An 18,568-nucleotide genomic window follows, 5' to 3' on the forward strand; every position below is an offset into this window, starting at 1 on the left:
ATGTTTGCACGTATAGGAGGATTAGGAGGAACTTGACGGAGGAACAAGGGGGAGAAGAAGGGCGGAAATGGTGGGGGAAAGGGAGAGAGGCAAACCATGAGAGACTCTTGAATGCTGACAAAAACTGAGGACTGATGGATGTGGGGGGGAGGGGGGATGGGCATGGAGGAGGGCACTTGTGGGGATGAGCACTGGGTGTTATGTGGAAACTAATTTGACAATAAACTATTTAAAAAAAAAAAAAAAAAAAGATATGCAGATAGACCAGAAAAAAAAAAAAAAAAAGATGGGATTGTTACCGGACAGAACCGGTTATGAACTCAGGTTCAGCTGCTTGAAAATCAACACTTGAGAGACAAGCGATGTGGAAAAACAGGTTGCTTTACTATTAAACCTGGGAAGACGATGGACTAATATCTCAAAGACCATCTTCCCCATCCAGGCAAAGCTTGGGGGGGCTCAGAGGGGAGAGCATGGGGAAGAGGGAGGGGGGGCTGTGTGCAGGACGGACAGGTGGCCAGGCGGTTCTTCATGGGTCAGCATAAACTTGAACAGGCTTGCTGTCATCTGCTGCAGCCATTTTCAAATGTGGTCGGCCTCTTACCTGCTGTGAGAGTTTGGTTCTTTAGCTGGTCAAGGGCAGTGGTCTGCAAATCTCACAGAAAGTAAGTTTAGATCGGCTGCAGGTAAAGGGACTTAGGTCAGCAAGCAGGGAGTGTGGAAGCTTGAAGCAAGTTCACCCTTAAGGCTGGTTGGAGGGCTGTTATAGGAAGTGTTCCCCAGATTACTTTGGTTTCTTCTTCCTGTAATTATCTGGGGTTCCCACTTCACAGGAGGGAATGAGGAAAGTGGATAAGGCCCTGGATTTTTTTTTTTTTTCCAATCTGGCAGTAGTGCACTTCTCCTATTGGTCAGCTCTCCAGTGTATAATGTTCGCATCTCCAGCCGGTGCAGAAGCTATGCCCACCCCCATCCACTAAGCCATGTGTTATGGGTGACGTGCATCTCACCTCCATATCTAGAAATGGGGCCCAATTTGTGCGCACACACACACACACACACACACACACACAATTATTGGTTCTTTTTCTCTGGAGAACCCTAATAACCTTTTGTTCTTATTAATTCACGGCAAGGCAAACTTTATACTTTATAGATGTCACAAATGGTTAAAAACATGTAAGCCAAGGGAGAAGACCTCCAGCGCTTAACCCAATTTCATACTCAAATATGAAAAGTTGGATCAACATATGCCCATAGTTATAAACACGTAACATAATCCTTAGAGTCTTAGCAGCAGCATCCTAAAGGGCCCCAAACTCCAGCCCCTGCCTTGCCCTGGCCCCATCCCAGCTGTTTCTACTAAGTACTAAATTATCTGCAGTCCGCTATCAATTCATCCTGGGTCCAAGGAAAGGCCATTGGGGCAGTATATCAATAGAACTGTCCTTGGAAATAATGAAATTTAGAAATAGTTTCTGGCTGCTTCATAAACGAAAGCCATTGATCCTCAAAAGGCCTTTCCCAGGGAGGTCAGGCTGCGGATCTAGCTTCTTTCTGCCTGACTCGCTTAGGTGCTTGGGTTTCAAATGCTATTGTGTGCTGTCCCTAGACAGGAGCTGGCATCGCCTTCCCTCCTGCAAACTTCGTTCCCATGGATCTTCCTCTCATTCTTCCTGCTTCGATTTTGGATGGATTCCTCTGGAAGCAGTCATTGATGTCCTAGGGTTCTCTGCTCTTGCGTTCTGCCTTGTTCACCAAAGGTTACCTGCTGGGGACCTGGCCCCTTGGTCTGGACCTAGCCCCTCACCTCTCTGTACTTTCTCTGGCTGTGAGTTTTAATTCCTGTTCTGAGCCTACCGTTTCTTTCTCCTCTGCTTCACATTCCTAGCTAGCTTCTTTCTCCATCTTTTCCCATTAATTCAGTTCTTCCCAATGCTCTGCATTTGGCACCAAATAGGGGTTTGTTCTAATCCCTTGCTGGGTGCTGATGCTGGCAGCCAGAGGGCAATAAGATGTTCAAAGCAGCCTTTTAAACCTGTGAACTGAGAGACAATACTTTTTACTTCCCTGGGAATACAGTCCTTATTTGCTCAGTTGGGGTAAAATGATATTTTTAAAATTTCTATTTTTTTCTTACTTTAATTTTAAGCAATGTTTATTGGCAAATACACTTTTTAATATTCTTTAAAGAAATACTGATGTTTCTCAGAGTTTTGGTGACTATTACTTGTTTTTTCTTTTCCTTCTTTCTCTTTAGTTTCTGGTGATGATGGAGATTTAAATGACACATGGTTTTATTATTTACTGTATTAACTAAAGTCGCTTTTTAAGTTAGTTTAAAAAGATAGATGACTGGAATATTTAAAATTGGACTCTGAGTAGAAATTTACTGGTTTTGTCTGAGAACAAGCACCAGTATCCCTGTTCTTAAGGTATCTGACAGCCTGGTGACAGATGTGGGTCTTTGAAACAGGCAGAGTCGGAGCATCCTTCTCTGGGACTTTTCAAACTAGAGCCAGGAGAGAGAAACCATCTGCATCAGTTAGCTATTGCTGCATAACAAAGAACCATAATAGCCAAGTGGCCTAAAGCAGTGAGCATTTAAAGCAGTGAGCTCATATACTTGCAGGTCTGCTGGACAGGCTCTGTTGATCTCAGCTGGGTTACTCACATGTCTTCAGGTTGAAAGTGAGTTGACTGATTCAGGCTGTGGCTGCTGGGGTGTCTTTAGTCCACACTGCAGGTTTGCATCTCTAGTGCATATATCTTTACCTTCCAGCAGACTACCTGGGGAATGTTCCATAAGAGAGCAAGTGAGAACATGCAAAGTCTCACAGACCAAGGCTTAGAAGTAGCACGTTATCACCTCTGCCCATATGACGCTGGCCGAAGCAAGTCCTATGGAGAAGCCCAAAGCCAGGATGGAAGTATGCAACCCCCATGAGAAGACCACAGCTAGTGTGTGGATATATGGAGGGGTAAAGAATCGGAACCCATCCTCCAATATACTTCAGCCCCTTTCCTTTATGGGCATGGAGTAGTTGGGAATGAACTCTGTGTGCAGACATCTGTCTACAGTAGGAGAAGATAAGGCCAAATTCTAGATGGAAGATGGTGGAGAGCTCTGATAATATTCTTGTCTCAGGAGACATATCTGGTAAGAAGTTGTTGCAGCCGAGGTCAAAGAGGTTGTTGTCTGTTTTCTCCTCTAGGATTTTGATGGCTTCCTGTCTTACCTTTAGGTCTTTCATCTATGTTGAGTTTATGTTCATGTATGGTGTAAGAAAGTGGTCCAGGTTCATTCTTCTGCATGTCACTGTCCAGTTTTCTCAACACCATTTGCTGAAGAGGTGGTCTTTTTTTCACTGGATATTCTTTCCTGCTTTGTCAAAGATTAGTTGGCCACACATTTGTGGGTCCATTTCTGGGTTCTCTGTTCGGTTCCATTGACCTATGTGTCTGTTTTTGTGCTGGTACCACGCTGTCTTGATGATTATAGCTTTGTAAAACAGCTTGAAGTCTGGAATTGTGATGCCTCCAGCTTTAGTTTTCTTTTCAGGATTGCTTTGGGGTCTTTTCTGGTTCCATACAAATTTTTGGATTGTTTATTCCAGCTCTGTGAAGAATGCTGGTGTTATTTTGATAGGTATCACACTGAATATGTAGGTTGCTTTGGGTAGTATCGACATTTTAACAATATTAGTTCTTCCAATCCAGGAGCATGGGATATTTTTCCTTTTTTTGTGTGTCTTCTTCAATTTCTTTCATAAGCTTTCTACAGTTTTCAGTATATAGATTTTTCTCTTTGGTTAGGTTTATTCCTGGATAGTTTATGGTTTTTGGTGAAATTGCAAATGGATTGATTCCTGATTTCTCTTTCTGCTGCTTCATTTTCAGTGTATAGAAATGCAACTAACTTCTATACATTGATTTTGTACCCTGTGACATTGCTGAATTAATGTATCAGTTCTAGCACTTTTTTGGTGGAGTCTTTTGGGTTTTCCACATAGAGTATCATGTTGTCTGTGACGAGTATAAATTTGACTTCCTCCTAGCGGATTTGGATGCCTTTTATTTCTTTGTGTTGTCTGATTGCTGAGTCTAAGACCTCCAACACTATGTCCAATAACAGTGGTGAGAGTGGACATCCTTGTGTTCCTGACCTGAGGGGGAAAGCTCTCGATTTTTCCCCATCAAAGATGATATTAGCAGTAAGTCTTTCGTATATGGCCTTTATGATTTTTTTTTACAAATAGTTTATTGTCAAATTAGTTTCCACATAACACCCAGTGCTCATCCCCACAAGTGTCCTCCTCCATGCCCATCCCTCCTCCCCCCCACATCCATCAGTCCTCAGTTTTTGTCAGCATTCAAGAGTCTCTCATGGTTTGCCTCTCTCCCTTTCCCCCACCATTTCCTCCCTTCTTCTCCCCCTTGGTCCTCCGTTAAGTTCCTCCTAATCCTCCTATACGTGCAAACATATGATATTTGTCCTTCTCTGCCTGACTTATTTCGCTCAGCATAACACCCTCAAGGTCCATCCATGTTGCTACACATGGCCAGATTTCATTGTTTCTCATTGCCATGGAGTATTCCATGGTATAGATAAACCACATCTTCTTGATCCATTCATCTGTTGATGGACACTTAGGCTCTTTCCATGTTTTAGCTATTGTGGAGAGTGCTGCTATGAACATTGGGGTACATGTGCTCCTATGCCTCAGCATTTCTGTATCCCTTGGGTAAATGCCTAGCAGTGCTATTGCTGGGTCCTAGGGGAGTTCTAGTGTTAGTTTCCTGAGGAACCTCCACACTGTTTTCCAGAGGGGCTGTACCAGTTTACATTCCCACCAACAGTGTAGGAGGGTGCCCTTTTCTCCACATCCTCGCCAGCATCTAGAGTTCTCTGATTTGCTCATTTTAGCCACTCTGACTCGCGTGAGGTGGTATCTCAGTGTGCTTTTGATTTGTATTTCCCTGATGAGGAGGGATGCTGAGCATCGTTTCATGTGTCTGTTGTATGGCCTTTATGATCTTGAGGTATGATCCTTCTATCCCTACTTGAGGGTTTTTTTTTTAAGAAACGATGCTGTATTTTGTCAAATGCTTTCTCTGCATGTATTGAGAGGATCATGTGGTTCTTCTCCTTTCTCTTACTAATGTGATGTATCACATTGATTGATTTGCAGGTATTAAACCAGACTTACATTCCAGAAATAAATCCCATTGACTGTGGTGAATAATTCTTTTAATGTATTGTTGGGTTTAGTTTGCTAGTATCTTGTTGAGAATTTTTCACCCACTTTGATCAGGGAAATTGGTCTGTAGTTCTCGTTTTTAGTGGGATCTTTGTCTGATTATGGAATGCTGCCTTCATAGAATGAGTTTGGAAGTTTTCCTTCCATTCCTATTTTTTGGAACAGCTTCAGAAGAATAGGTGTTAGCTCTTCTTTAAATGTTTGGTAGAATTCCCCTGGGAAGCCATCTGGCCCTGGACTCTCATTTGTTGGAAGATTTTTGATTACTGATTCAATTTCTTTATTGGTTATGGGTTTCGGTTTTGGTAGTTTATGTGTTTCTAGAAATTTGTCTATTTCTTCCAGATTGCCCAATTTGTTGGCATATAATTGCTCATAATATTCTCTTATTATTGTTTGTATTTCTGTGGTGTTGGTTCTGATTTCTCCTCTGTCATGCGTGATTTTATTTATTTGGGTCCTTTAACTGGCTAAAGGTTTATCAATTTTGTTACTTCTTTCAAAGACCCAACTCTTGGTTTCATTGATCTGGTCTACTGTTTTTTAAATTTTAGTATCATTGATTTCTGCTCTAATCTTTATTATTTCCCTTATTCTGCTGGTTTTGGGCTTTGTTTGCCGTTCTTTCTCTAGCTTTTTTAGGCATAAGGTTAGGTTGTGTATTTGAGGACTTTCCTCATTCTTTAGGAAAGCCTGGATTGCTATATACTTCCCTCTTACGACTGCCTTTGCTGCATCTCAGAGGCTTTGGGCTGTCATGTTTTCATTTTCATTGGCTTCCACGTACTTTTAATTTTCCTTTTTAATTTCTTGGCTTAACCTCCATTCTTTCGTAGGATGTTCTCTAATCCCAAGTACTCATGATCTTTCCAAATTTTTTCTTGTGGTTGATTTCGAGTTTCACAGCATTGTGGTCTGAAAATATGCAAGATATGATTTTGATCTTTTTGTACTTGTTGAGGGTTGATTTGTGACCTAGTTTGTGATCTATTCTGGAGAATATTCCATGTGCATTCAAGAAAAATGTGTATTTTGCTGATTTAGGTTAAATGTTCTGGATATATTTGTTAAGTCCATCCAGTCCTGTGTGTCATTCGAAGCCATTGTTTCCTTGTTGATTTTCTGCTTTCACGATCTGTCCATTGCTGTAAGTGGGGTGTTGAAGTCCCCTACTATTATGGTATTATTAACAATGAGTTTCTTTAGGCTTGCGTTTAATTGATTTATATTTTTGGGTGTTTCACATTGGGGTCATAAATATTTACAGTTGTTAGATCTTCTTGATGGATAGACCCCTTAATTATGATATAATGCTTTTCTCCACCTCTTGTTATGGTCTTTATTTTAGAACTAGTTTGTCTTATATAAGTATGGTTACTCCAGCTTTCTTTTGACGACCATTACCATGATAGATCATTCTCAATCCCCTTACTTTCAATCTGCAGGTGTCATTAGGTCTAATATAAGTCTCTTGTAAGCAGCATATACATGGGTCTTGTTTTCTTATCCATTCTGATACCCTGTGTCTTTTGATTGGAGCATTTAGTCCACAGACATTTAGAGTGAGTACTGAAAGTTATTGTTATTGTGTTGCCTATAGAGTTGGTGTTTCTGGTAATGTTCTCTAGTCCTTTCTAGTCTTTGTTGCTTTTGGGTTTTTTTGTTTTGTTTTGTTTTGCTTTGCTTTATCTTTTCTCCACTTAAAGAGTCCCATTAACATTTTTTGCAGGGATGATTTAGTGCTCCCAAACTCCTTTAGTTTTTGTTTGTCTGGGAAACTCTTTATCTCTCTTTCTATTTTGAACAACAGCCTTAATGGATAAAGCATTCTTGGCTGCATAATTTCCCAATTCATCACACTGAATATATCCTGCCATTCCTTTCTGGCCTGCCAAGTTTCTGTGGGAAGGTCTGCTGTGAACCTGATCTGTTATCTCTTATAGGGTAAGGGCTTTTTTTTCCCTTGCTGCTTTCATAATACTATGTGTATTTTGTGAATATGACTATGATATGCCTTGGTGATGGTAGGTTTTTGTTGAATCTGATGGGGGTTTTCTGTGCTTCTTGGATTTTGATATCTGTTTCCTTTCCCAGATTAGGAAAGTTTTCTGCTATAATTTGCCAACATAAAATTTCTTCCCCTTTTTCTTTCTCTTCATCCTCTGGGACTCCTATGATTTGGATTTTCTTCATTTTTAATAAGTCACCGAATTCCCTAAGTCCTGTATCATGATCTTTTGCCTTTGTTTCCCTCTCTTTTTCTGCTTCATTATTCCCTATATCTTCTGTATCACTGATTCACTGCTCTCCTTTGTTCATTCTCGCCATTGAAATTGCATCTTGGTTATAGCATTTTTAATTTTATCCTGACTAGATTTTACTTTTTTTTTATTGCCACAGGAAGGGATTATGTGCTTTTTTCAACCCCAGCTAGTATTCTTATCATGTTTCTAACTTCTAGTTAGACATCTTACTTATATCTGTGTTGATTAAGCCACTCACTGTCATTTCTCTGTGTTCTTTCTTTTGAGGTGAATTCCTTTGTTTTGTCATTTGGTAAGAAGAAAAAAATTAATAAAATGAAAAATAAAAATTAAAAAATTGAAAATAAAACAAAAAATCAAATAAAGGAAGTTAGATTCTAGTGGTGTTTTGGTCTGCTTGTTGAAAGAAGCTTGATAGAATAGAGAAAAAAGGGGGGAAAGAAACAAAAAAGGTAGGAAGAAATTTAAAAATTAAAAAAATTATATAATAAAATAGAATAAAATGAAATAAAGAAAATTAAATAGACTAAAATTCTTAAATAAAAAATAAAGTAAAACAAGGAAAATAAAAATAAAATTTTCTCTTTCTGTATCCAAGAAAGTGGAAGAAAAGAAAGAAAAAAGAAACAATTTATGCAAGAACAGAAGCAAAGAAAATGAACAAATAAATGAACCAGCAAACAGAATGAAATTCAAATGAAGTTACATCCAGTTTCCCCTAGAACTGAAAGTAGGAAGCCCTCTATAGTCTGCACACTAAGCAGATAGAGTGACTTCTGCTGGTCTTCTAGGAGATATGCTTGGAGGGCACAGTTGGGAGGGGCTTGGTGAACGGCTCCATTCTCCACTAGATGGTGCTGCTTAGCTTTCTGGGTGGATCAGCGCAGTCCAAGTGTGGGTGCATGGGAGTGGTGAAAATAGCTTCACCCAGTTCCCTGTCTCTGGGACAGGAACTTTGCACTCTCATCGATCTGCAACCAAGCACTCCTCCTTTGTCTCAGGCCTCTGTGCACTCTCCTCCTCTACCCCATCTGTGCCCAAGCTGTCCACCTGCCAGGCAGCACCTCCCTCTAGTGTTTTATCTCAGATGGGGTTGTGTTTCAAAGCCCACACTTCAGAGAACCTTGCAACTTGGAGCCCCACTAACTTTTGGGGGGAGAGTCTCACTGAACAATGGCTGGGTGCTGGCTTGCCCCAGAAAATGTTAGTGTGATCATGCAATGGCAGCAGCAATGGCAGAGGTTCAGAGATTATGGCAAATCACAAAACACAGCCCATGCCAGGTTTTGCTGCACTCTGGTATCTTTGTCCCAATACCAGCAAATGTGGCTGCTCTCCAGGGTTTGCTGGGACCTTTGCCTGTGAGGAAGCTATATGCCTCTACCAAATGCACTCCAAGCAGGCGAAATGCTTCTCCCTGTGTGGCCCATGGTTTTGGGGAACAGATTTCTTATTCAGTCCTCTGCGAGTGTTTTCACTATTTTTCTCTCTCCAGCTACTTTCGAGGGAGTATTTTTCTTGCATGACCCTGATGTGCCACATTCGCTTCATATCTCTGTCCCCTCCTTGCAAAAACATCTCCCTACCCTCTGTGGCTTTTTTTTCTCCCCCCAGTTCACCTCTCTGCACCATGTACCTGCCGAGTTTGTGGCTCAAGTTATGCAGATTGTTGTGCTAATTCTCAGATCAATTTCCTAGATGTTCAAAATGGTTTGGTATTGATCTAGCTGTGTTTCAGGGATGAGACAATCTCAGGGTCTCCATGCTGCTCCATCATCTTTTTTAAAAAAGTTTTAAAACGTTTTATTTATTTCTGAGAGAGAGAGATAGCGTGAGCAGGAGAGGGTCAGAGAGAGAAGGAGATACAGAATCGGAAGCAGGCTCCGGGCTCTGAGCTAGCCGTCAGCACAGAGCCTGACTCAGGTCTCCAACCCACGAACCGTGTGATCATGACCTGAGCGAAAGTTGGACGCTTAACCAACTGAGCCACCCAGGTGCCCCTGCTCCATTATCTTTAATTGGACTTTTTGCAAATTGTATTTTGAATCTACCTGTAATTTTTTCTTGCTCAAATCGGAGATACCATATTTGAATAAAACTATTCTTTAATGGGCCCTTGTTTGTTAATGCAGAATCAAAATCCTATTCTAGAATCAAAAAGCTTAAACCACACATACTAAACAACTCTGAAAAAATTATCAGAATTCATTGTGAGCAGAATTGAATCTCTGGGGGATTATGATGGTATTGCCTGTGGGTGAGGATGTGGTGGATTATGTCCTTCTTTCAGTGAGGAAAAGGAGGGTTGGGGAATATACTCTGGGGACTGGGGGCTCCTGGTGATAGGTGGACTGGAAGAGGCCAAGAAGAAAGAAAACTAGTAGATTGGTACAGCTAATGGACTCAACCAAAGAAGCAGTGATATTTCCTATCCAGTACTATTGTTTTCTTTTTCTCCACTATAATTTCCTTGTTATTCTCAAGACTTCAGTAAACTGTCTTAAATTCTCATCCAGGTATTTGCCATACTTTTAGGAATTAAGGGAGGGGGTTGTAACTCCCCTTGGATATAGGAGGAACCTGGCTTACATGGAAATGCAGTGCTGATCTGAGAAAAAGTCTCTGAAGCATGGTCTAGAATGAGAGTTAATTTGTAGGCCACATAAAAATTTCATTGATATGGTAGGTTGTGTTTCTTTTTGCCAAATATTTATTTTTCCTCCATCTTTGCAGTGGACAGATTTTAATTTCCTGCTCTGTTCAATTCAGGAAAGACCACTTCAGGGTGGAAGCATCAAGATGTCTCCCTTCCCTCATCCCTGGGCTTGACAATATTCCAGCTGGTGCTGCTCCATTACCCTGGGTCCTAGAAGGAAGGTGAGGTGAATAAAGCCACAACCAACTTTCATTTGACATGTGTGGGTGTGATGTTTAATACTATGTCAACTTGAGTGGATCACAAGGTGCACAGATATTTGACTAAACATTATTTCTGAGTGGGTCTCCTAAATGCCACATGAGATTAACATTTGAATTGGGGGATTGCATAAAGTAAATATCCCTCCTCACTCTACGTGGGTATCATCCAACCTGTTGAGGGCCTGGATGGAACAAAAGGAAGAGGAATGAAGATATCCCCCTTTTTTTTGTTAGTACGTGAGTTGCAACGTCTCATCTCATCTTATCCTCTCCCTGGGCTGGGATTTGTACCATCAGCTGTCCTTGGTTCTTAGGTCTTCGGACTCAGACTATACTATAGCATCAGTTGTCTTGGGTCTACAGCTCATAGATCATGGAACTTCTCAGACTCCATAAATGCATGATCACATGAGCCAATTTATCATTCTCTCTCTCTCTCTCTCCCTCTCTCTCTCTCTCTCTCAGCTATTTTGTTTCCTGGACAACTCTGACTAATACAGTGGGCAAAAAAGTAAACACTTGTAGCTATAAACCAGTGAGACTTTGGTATTATTTGTTACATCAGCAAAACCTGCCCTGCTCTGACTCATAATGGGATTTTTCATGAACACAAAGGAAATAGAATATGGATGACTACACCCCTTGTTGCCACCCAGGAGGGAGTGTTGATCTGTATTATTTGGTATCTACACACTGAAGATCTATGAGTCTTTTGGTTTGCTCTTTGATTTGTACTTGGACTTTCATGTTTAGGCCATGTTTTACTCCTCCAAAATATATCTTCTCCTACCTAAGAGGAGTATTGGTTAACTTTCTCACCAGTCCCAATCTCAATTTTTGCCCCTAATTTTTCCCCGTTATATGATGTCCAGGGAATTTAGCGATAGCTGTTTAGTGAGCAGCGTACTCAAACTAATTCAGAGAGAGTTTGATGAACTTTGGCTTGATTTGTACAGACTCGTCAAAAACTATATTTGAGAAAACAATTGCACCCTTGACATAGCCTGAGAGTTTCTGTCATAACTATTCTTCAAATTTATACATTAGGATGTCAGTCTGAGAATTATGTTCTTAAACAAAATGATTTGATTTTAAGCTGATAGTTTCAAATACATTAAAAGCAATCCATGCAATTCCAGAAAAGCAGGCACTTCGATTAATTAAAAAGGCCTCATTAGTTTCAGTGCGGGGAGAGTTGACAGGAACATCCCATTGACAGGCAAGGAGCTGCTGCACCGGGAATGAGCAGCCTGAAGTCTACTCAATAGGCGACTCCCATAAACACTCACTCTTCTACCCAGGTATCTCCCAGTGAGGGCAAATAGCAGCACTAAAGCAATTATGCAGATAATTAAGGAAAAACAAACCTGTGTGGCAGGTAACTTGGGGAACTTCCACTAAATTTTCTAGGCAACCATTTTAATTCTTTGCCTCCCTGTTGTTAGCAGGAATGTGATCTGGCTCACAAGAGCTACTTTGACAATTATAATGCTCTCCGTTGGTAAATATTGCTTCCCAGGAACTCCACTACTCATCAGTCTAGAGTTTGAAATAGCTTTGTGAGATCTCAGGGCTGTGTTGTTCCCACTGATTCATGGCGAAACCCCAATAACTTCTGTGAAAATGTTAGGCTACTTGTGAAACTTGGGAAAGCAACTTCTAGCAACTCTTGCTTGTTTTGTGATTCTGGAGTAAGATGAGAAATGCACCCTCCCACAGGGGGGGCAGATCCCATTTGGATTCCAATTGTTATGGCGGCCAAAGAGGAAGGGTTAGGGTCAATCTATGTACTGAGCCATTTGCTGCACCTCATTCCCAACACTTTCCTTAGGGAGGTCCTAATACCCTCATGTTAGAGATGAGAAGGTGGAGTTACAACCAGGTACACAACTGGTGAGTGACAAAACTAAATTTGAACCCAGATCCTTTTCATTCCAAAATTTTTTCCACTTCTCCAACGGCTCTGGGAGAATTCAGGGCACCTATATATTTTTTAAAGCTCCATGGTTGTTTCTAGTGTCAGTGGGGTTGGAAACTGAACAAAAAGTTCTGGGTCTCAAAGTTTTGCATACGTTAGAATCTCCTATTAGTCTTGTAAACACATAGATAGCTAGCAGCACACCTAGAGGGTCTGATTTGGGTCTGGGTTAGAGCCCAAGAATTTGCACTTCTTATAAGTTCCTGGGCAACACTGATGCTGGGACCTGGGAACCACACTGGAGAAACTCCCCTGCTTTCAGGTGAACTCAGAGAGCTGAGCTTTATGCGAAAATCAACATTAATGGGAATAAAATCAGAGATCTGCTGAGTCACCATAGAGGGTTGAGAATAAGTCCAGACTAATGATAAAATGCTTTCTAAAAATAATATGTCCCTTGTAGATGGATGGGCAGAGTAAGAGCATTAAATAGTGGGGTAGAAAATGTAACTGACAGTTTCCATCTGGAAGGAAGAAGTGATGGAAGGGTCAGCTTCTACCTTTGCTTCTGATTCCCTGGACACCGAGCTAACTTATGAACATTACTTTGATTAACTTAATTTGGTTGATTAATTTGTTTTGTTTTCCCAAGTATCTGATATCTGAAGGATGGTTTGCGAGTATGACTATTTTTCAGTTCTACCACTTTGCATAGTCTCTGTGAATGGCATTCATGTTGAATTCTGTGTAAATGGTGCCCCCTGGAGGAGTGGAAAAGAATATCATCCATCCCTAATGAATGATCTAGCATTGTTATTTATACACGATTTGAGTGCCCCTAGAGACTACTCCTCTCATAATAAACTAGCAAACCTGAGGACCAATCTGAAACCTATGAGAATACTGTCTCTGAGAGACCTGCCCTTGAGAGATGTTTTTCTTAGATAGCACTCCAAGTGACCCCAGACCTCAAATTCTTGTAACAAGTGAAAATGATAGGAGAACATGATTAACACGTCCAAGTGCTAACACCGTGTGTATTTTCCTTCTCTGTTTTATGATGATAAAATTATTTTAAGTTTTCTCTTACAAAGTGGGGATCGTGACTGAAACCTTCAGACAGGTATTTAGGCACTTACTAAGTGATCCCCCTTGTCTAGAGGATGAGGCAGCCAGGAGTGCCAGATATTTTCCAGCCTCTCCTCTGCTTCTATATCTAGAAACAAGAGGCCCTCAAAAGTCTTTCATCCCTCAGGTTGTACAGGAAGCCCAGTCACTCAATGGGAAAATTCAAGGAATAAATGTGTGTCTTGGGGCACCTGGGTGGCTCAGTCAATGAAGTGTCCGACTTTGGCTCAGGTTGTGATCTCATGGTTTGTGAGTTCGAGCCCCACGTCAGGCTCTGTGCAGACAGCTCAGAGCCTGGAGCTGCTTGGGATTCTGTGTCTCCCTCTCTCTCTGCTTCTCACCTACTCAGGCTCTTTCTTTCAAAAATAAATAAACATTAAAAGAAATTTTAAAAATAAGTGTTTGTCTTTGTGAGACAGCAAGCAGTCTCTTGAGTTGAACCCTCTGGTCTAGCAGAGAACCCTGAAGAGGCTCTGCCCAAGACCCATGAATGCTCCATTTGTCATGACCTTCTTCCCTCCATTGGAAGGTCACACTTAACCTTTGTGTTTATGCTTCTCTGTGAGCTGCAAGTTTTCCAAGAACACCTGTATTCAAAGGGTAGGTCTACCACCTAACAGTTTTGTGACCTTACTTAGCCTTTCTGGTCTTTGTTTCCTTATTTATGGGTTGGTTATTAGGATTACAGATAGAAAGATATAGGTAGATAAAGCTGAGAGCAGTGATGGAACCACTCCTCCATTACACAAATGTGGCTTGTTATGATTATTGCTTAGACATGCTTGTCAAGAAGGCCCTGGGGATTTTATATGTAATGGGGAGTGAAGGGCTTGGAAAGTATTTAGTTAGTGGCGATATTATTGAGAAGGTCAATCCATGTGCAATGGGTAGAGCTAGAAAGTCATCAAAGGTAGGGAGATAAGAGAAGCAGAGAGGTATGAACTCCAGAGGAAAGGGTTCTTCTTGTTGGGTGATGAGGAATACATGCGTCCAGTCTAATGGTAAAAAAAAAAAAAAAAAAAAGGCATTGGAAATGGGAGGTATATTTGAGAGAGAAGAAATAATGTTGCCCATGCTTATTGGCCATTAATTTCCCCCCTCCCAACTTAAGGGTCCTCTCTTTCTGCTGAGAGTTGTTTACGGTCCTGGTTATAGGCTACGTGGGTCCAGAAATCAATTTACATGGGCTGTGACCAGCATTAAAATAACAAAATAGCACAGAATATAAAATATCAGTGTCCCTTGCACATGGCGAGTGAATATTGTTTCATACAACTTTAATCAGTAATGCATGTACACGTGTACAGGGTCATGATGTAAAATATTTTTTTCTGTGGGTCTTGGTACAAGAGGTTTGAAAGTCACTGCTCTTTGAAAGTCAGTGCCATGTTCACTGAGGTGGGGAATTTTCTCATGTCTGCGCTGGCAGGATCTTCTTGACTACTTATTCTTTAGGCTGCCTTTCCTTGCCCAGCCTTTTCTGAGACAAAGCAGTTAGGTGTGCCTTCTAGTATGGGCAGGGCTCAGGCCCCCCTCCGGTACAGTGTTGCTTCTTGCAGGTGATGATGAAGCCTGGAGGCAATCTCTTGGCTCTTCCTCCAATTTTAAATCTGCAAATATTTATTCATGTTCTGGGGAATATTCTATCTGGGACTCACAGAGTTCTAGAAATTCTTATTTACTTTTGACTATATAAAGAAGGCCAGTCAAGTTTAAAATACCCATTGCAGGCGCACCTGGGTGGCTTAGTCGGTTAAGCATCCAACTTCAGCTCGGGTCATGATCTCATGGCTTGTGGGTTTGAGCCCCGCATTAGGGTCTGTGCTGACAGTTGAGAGCCTGGACTGCTTCTGATTCTGTGTCTCCCTCTTTCTCTGCTTCTCCTTGCTTTCTCTCTCTCTCTCAAAAATAAAGGTTAAAAAAATTTTTTTTCAACTGACAAATGGATCAAGAAGGTTCATCTATACAATGGAATACTACATGGCAATGAGAAAGAATGAAATCTGGCCATGTGTAGCAATGTGGATGGAACTTGAGGGTGTTTTTCTGAGTGAAATAAGTCAGGCAGAGAAGGACAAATACCATATGTTTGCACGTATAGGTGGATTAGGAGGAACTTAACGGAGGACCATGGGGGAGGAGAAGGGGAAAACTGTTGGGGAGAGGGAGGCAAGCCATGAGACTCTTGAATGCTGACAACAAACTGAGGGCTGATGGGGGGGGTGGGGGGAGAGGGGAAGGGGGGAAATGGGCATGGAGGAGGGCACTTGTTGGGATGAGCACTGGGTATTATATGGAAACCAACTTGACAATACACTATTTAAAAAAAAAAAAACATTAAAAAAATTTTTTTAATGCCCATTGCAGATCCAGTCTAATGCCATTCATCTCCTCCGCTCCTTCCAGCACTCTGGCCATGCTTCCCCACTGGTGACTCAGAGTAGGGAGAAGACTTGGTATGCTTTTTCAGTCTTTATCCCCTTCTTCTGTTGGGACCTTTCTCCTTACCTGGGGAGTGGAGATGGAAAGGGATGCTTCTGTCATTCTGGGATGCATTGACCATCTCTTGGCTGTTGCTTCTCAGGCTGAGCTGGACCAAGCACAGATGTCCTGAGTGTGGGCATCCCAGCCTGCTTTTTTTCTTGAGGTACCTGTGTGAGTTCTTCACGGGCCATTTAGGATTAGGCCGGGCTGCCCTGCAAGCTTCTGTCCACTCCCTTAACATGAGAGATCAGCTCTAACCCAACCTCCTGGAAGTCCCAGCTTATGCTACCAGTAATACACCCTGCTGTTTCCCATTCCTGGGGCCCTCACCCTGCCAGTGACCCTCTTATTTGGGGACCACATGATGGCTCAAGCCTAGATGCCTTGTGCAGTGTCCACATGAGCCACGAGAGACTTAATTTTCCTGGAACATTAAATGGCAGGGGGGCTGGCTTCCCACTGCTGGCCTCTCTCTCTGTCATCTAAGTTCTGCTCTCCCTGGCTCAGAGAGGTTCAGACAGTGAGCAGATCATCAATGTCTGTTCCATAAGCTGACGTACCCTTGTGGATAAAGGTGCCCATCTCTGCTGTTTCTGATACCCCCAAGGTCTGTGAACACTCCCCTGTCTTTTTTCCTCTATGGAAAACACCAGAACTTTTTACTCTCCACTGACGACTCACAACTAGCAATCCCTCCTTCCTCTCCTCTTGTAACCTTCTGCTTGATTGGGGTGGAGGAGTGACAGGGGCCTGGGGATGGTTGGGAGCAGCAAAGTTGGTTAGGTCCGGCCTATTAGAACATTCTGGAGGGGTTCACAGCCCCCAGCTGTGAGCCGCTCTCTTTAGAATGTGAGTTCTTGATGTGTCTTTGCCTTCTGCCCCTGGTCTTGGTCACCAGTTTTAAGACAACAGAAATAATACTATCAACACCCCACTGCATGTGGCACAAGAAACCCATATCATCCCCCCCGTCCGTGCATTGAAGAGTTGGGTTGGAAGGTTCTGAGACTAAAATTTTGAAATGTCTGTGAAGATGCTTAACCTTACTGCCAAGAGATGGTGTCTCAAGAAAAGCCAGTCCAATTGGAAAAAGCCTTGTGGACTGAAGGGTAGACCTCGTCCATATTATAGCTGCAACACTGTCCCCAACATATATTTTCATAATTAAAATGGGAAATTAAAAATGCACAAAAAGAGAGGAGGAATCCCTCTTTCCAGAATGAGCAGAGATATCTTGGTTTAGAATGCATTTCCATTAAAGAGAAGTAACTAATTCTCAGTGAAATTTTCTTTTCAGAAATTACAGAATGTATGGGATTTCTAAACTTGACCAGAATAAAAGACATTTTAAAACTGCCTTTATATTATTTGGTCATTTTACTAAATAGTTCACCATTTTTGTGGAGTGGCAAATACAATTTTTTTGTGTACTTTCCCCCCTCGAATAGCATCTTAACTTACCATAAAAGAAGTAGGCTTAGCTATTGTGAAAAATTCAACTGGTAAAAAAAGTACATTAGATGCCACCCCTAAACCCTTCTTTTATTTTTTTTATTATTTTTTTTAGGTTAAACCCATATATTTCATTGTAGCTTTGTTCTTTTCTCTTTCTTTCTTTTCTTTCTTTCTTTCTTTCTTTCTTTTCTTTCTTTCTTTCTTCCTTTCTTTCTTTCTTTCTTTCTTTCTTTCTACAAATAGTTTATTGTCAAGTTGGTTTCCATATAACACCTAGTGCTCATCCCCACAAGTGCCCTCCTCCATGCCCATCTCCCCCCTCCCCCCCACGCCCAACCCCTTCTTTTAGATTGAAGTACATGTTGCCTTGGAAGGGCGCAGAGGCAAATTAACATATGAAAAGGTAAGGATGGTCTCTGCTCTGAGCACCCTCCAGCCCCCCCCCCCCCCCCCCACCAAGGAATTTCCCTGGTAACCCTCACCATGACCTCTTGGCTGAATCATGGGGCCAACTTTCAAACTGACAGTTCTCTTGCTGAAGCTACCAAAATTAATGTTCTTTTTTTTTTTTTTTTTTTATCCTGTCCATCATCTGCCCTGTCCTGGCCTTTCATTCCTGAAGCTCCTGGAGTGGCTTCAACAGCCACGTTGATGTAATTCGTGCTATGGCTGCAGGACCCAGCGATTTGCCCTCCAGTCTGCCCAGGTGACATAATGTGTGATTGCAGAATTCAAGCATCCTTGTGGCTCTCACTAATCAAGGGAAGAGTACCCTCTTTTCATATGGTTATTTTTCTTTGATTTTTTCTTTCAGATTCTCAGGCCTTCCGGATTCAGATAAAGCTTGATACAAGTTGGCACCTAGCCTGGAAGCAAACAGCATACCTGCAGAACTACATCCCGAAGTGTTTGTTTCTGGCAACCACCAATGGAGGGCAGACCCCAACTTTCTCACTTTGGAGTGGGATCATATTCAAAATGCGTACTTAATGACCAATTGGTTTGGGCGCCATGATGGAACTGGTTGCTGGTCAGTTAATATGGCCAACCCAGTGCCTACCGGTTGAATATCAGATCGGGCAGGGGTCCCAGACAGGCAGGCCCCTGGGCCACATTGCCAGCACGTTAGCTTTATTCAG

The sequence above is a fragment of the Hyaena hyaena genome, unplaced genomic scaffold, assembly GCF_003009895.1.
Source record: "Hyaena hyaena isolate Hyena2069 unplaced genomic scaffold, ASM300989v1 scaffold_122, whole genome shotgun sequence".
Classification (NCBI taxonomy): Eukaryota; Metazoa; Chordata; class Mammalia; order Carnivora; family Hyaenidae; genus Hyaena; species Hyaena hyaena.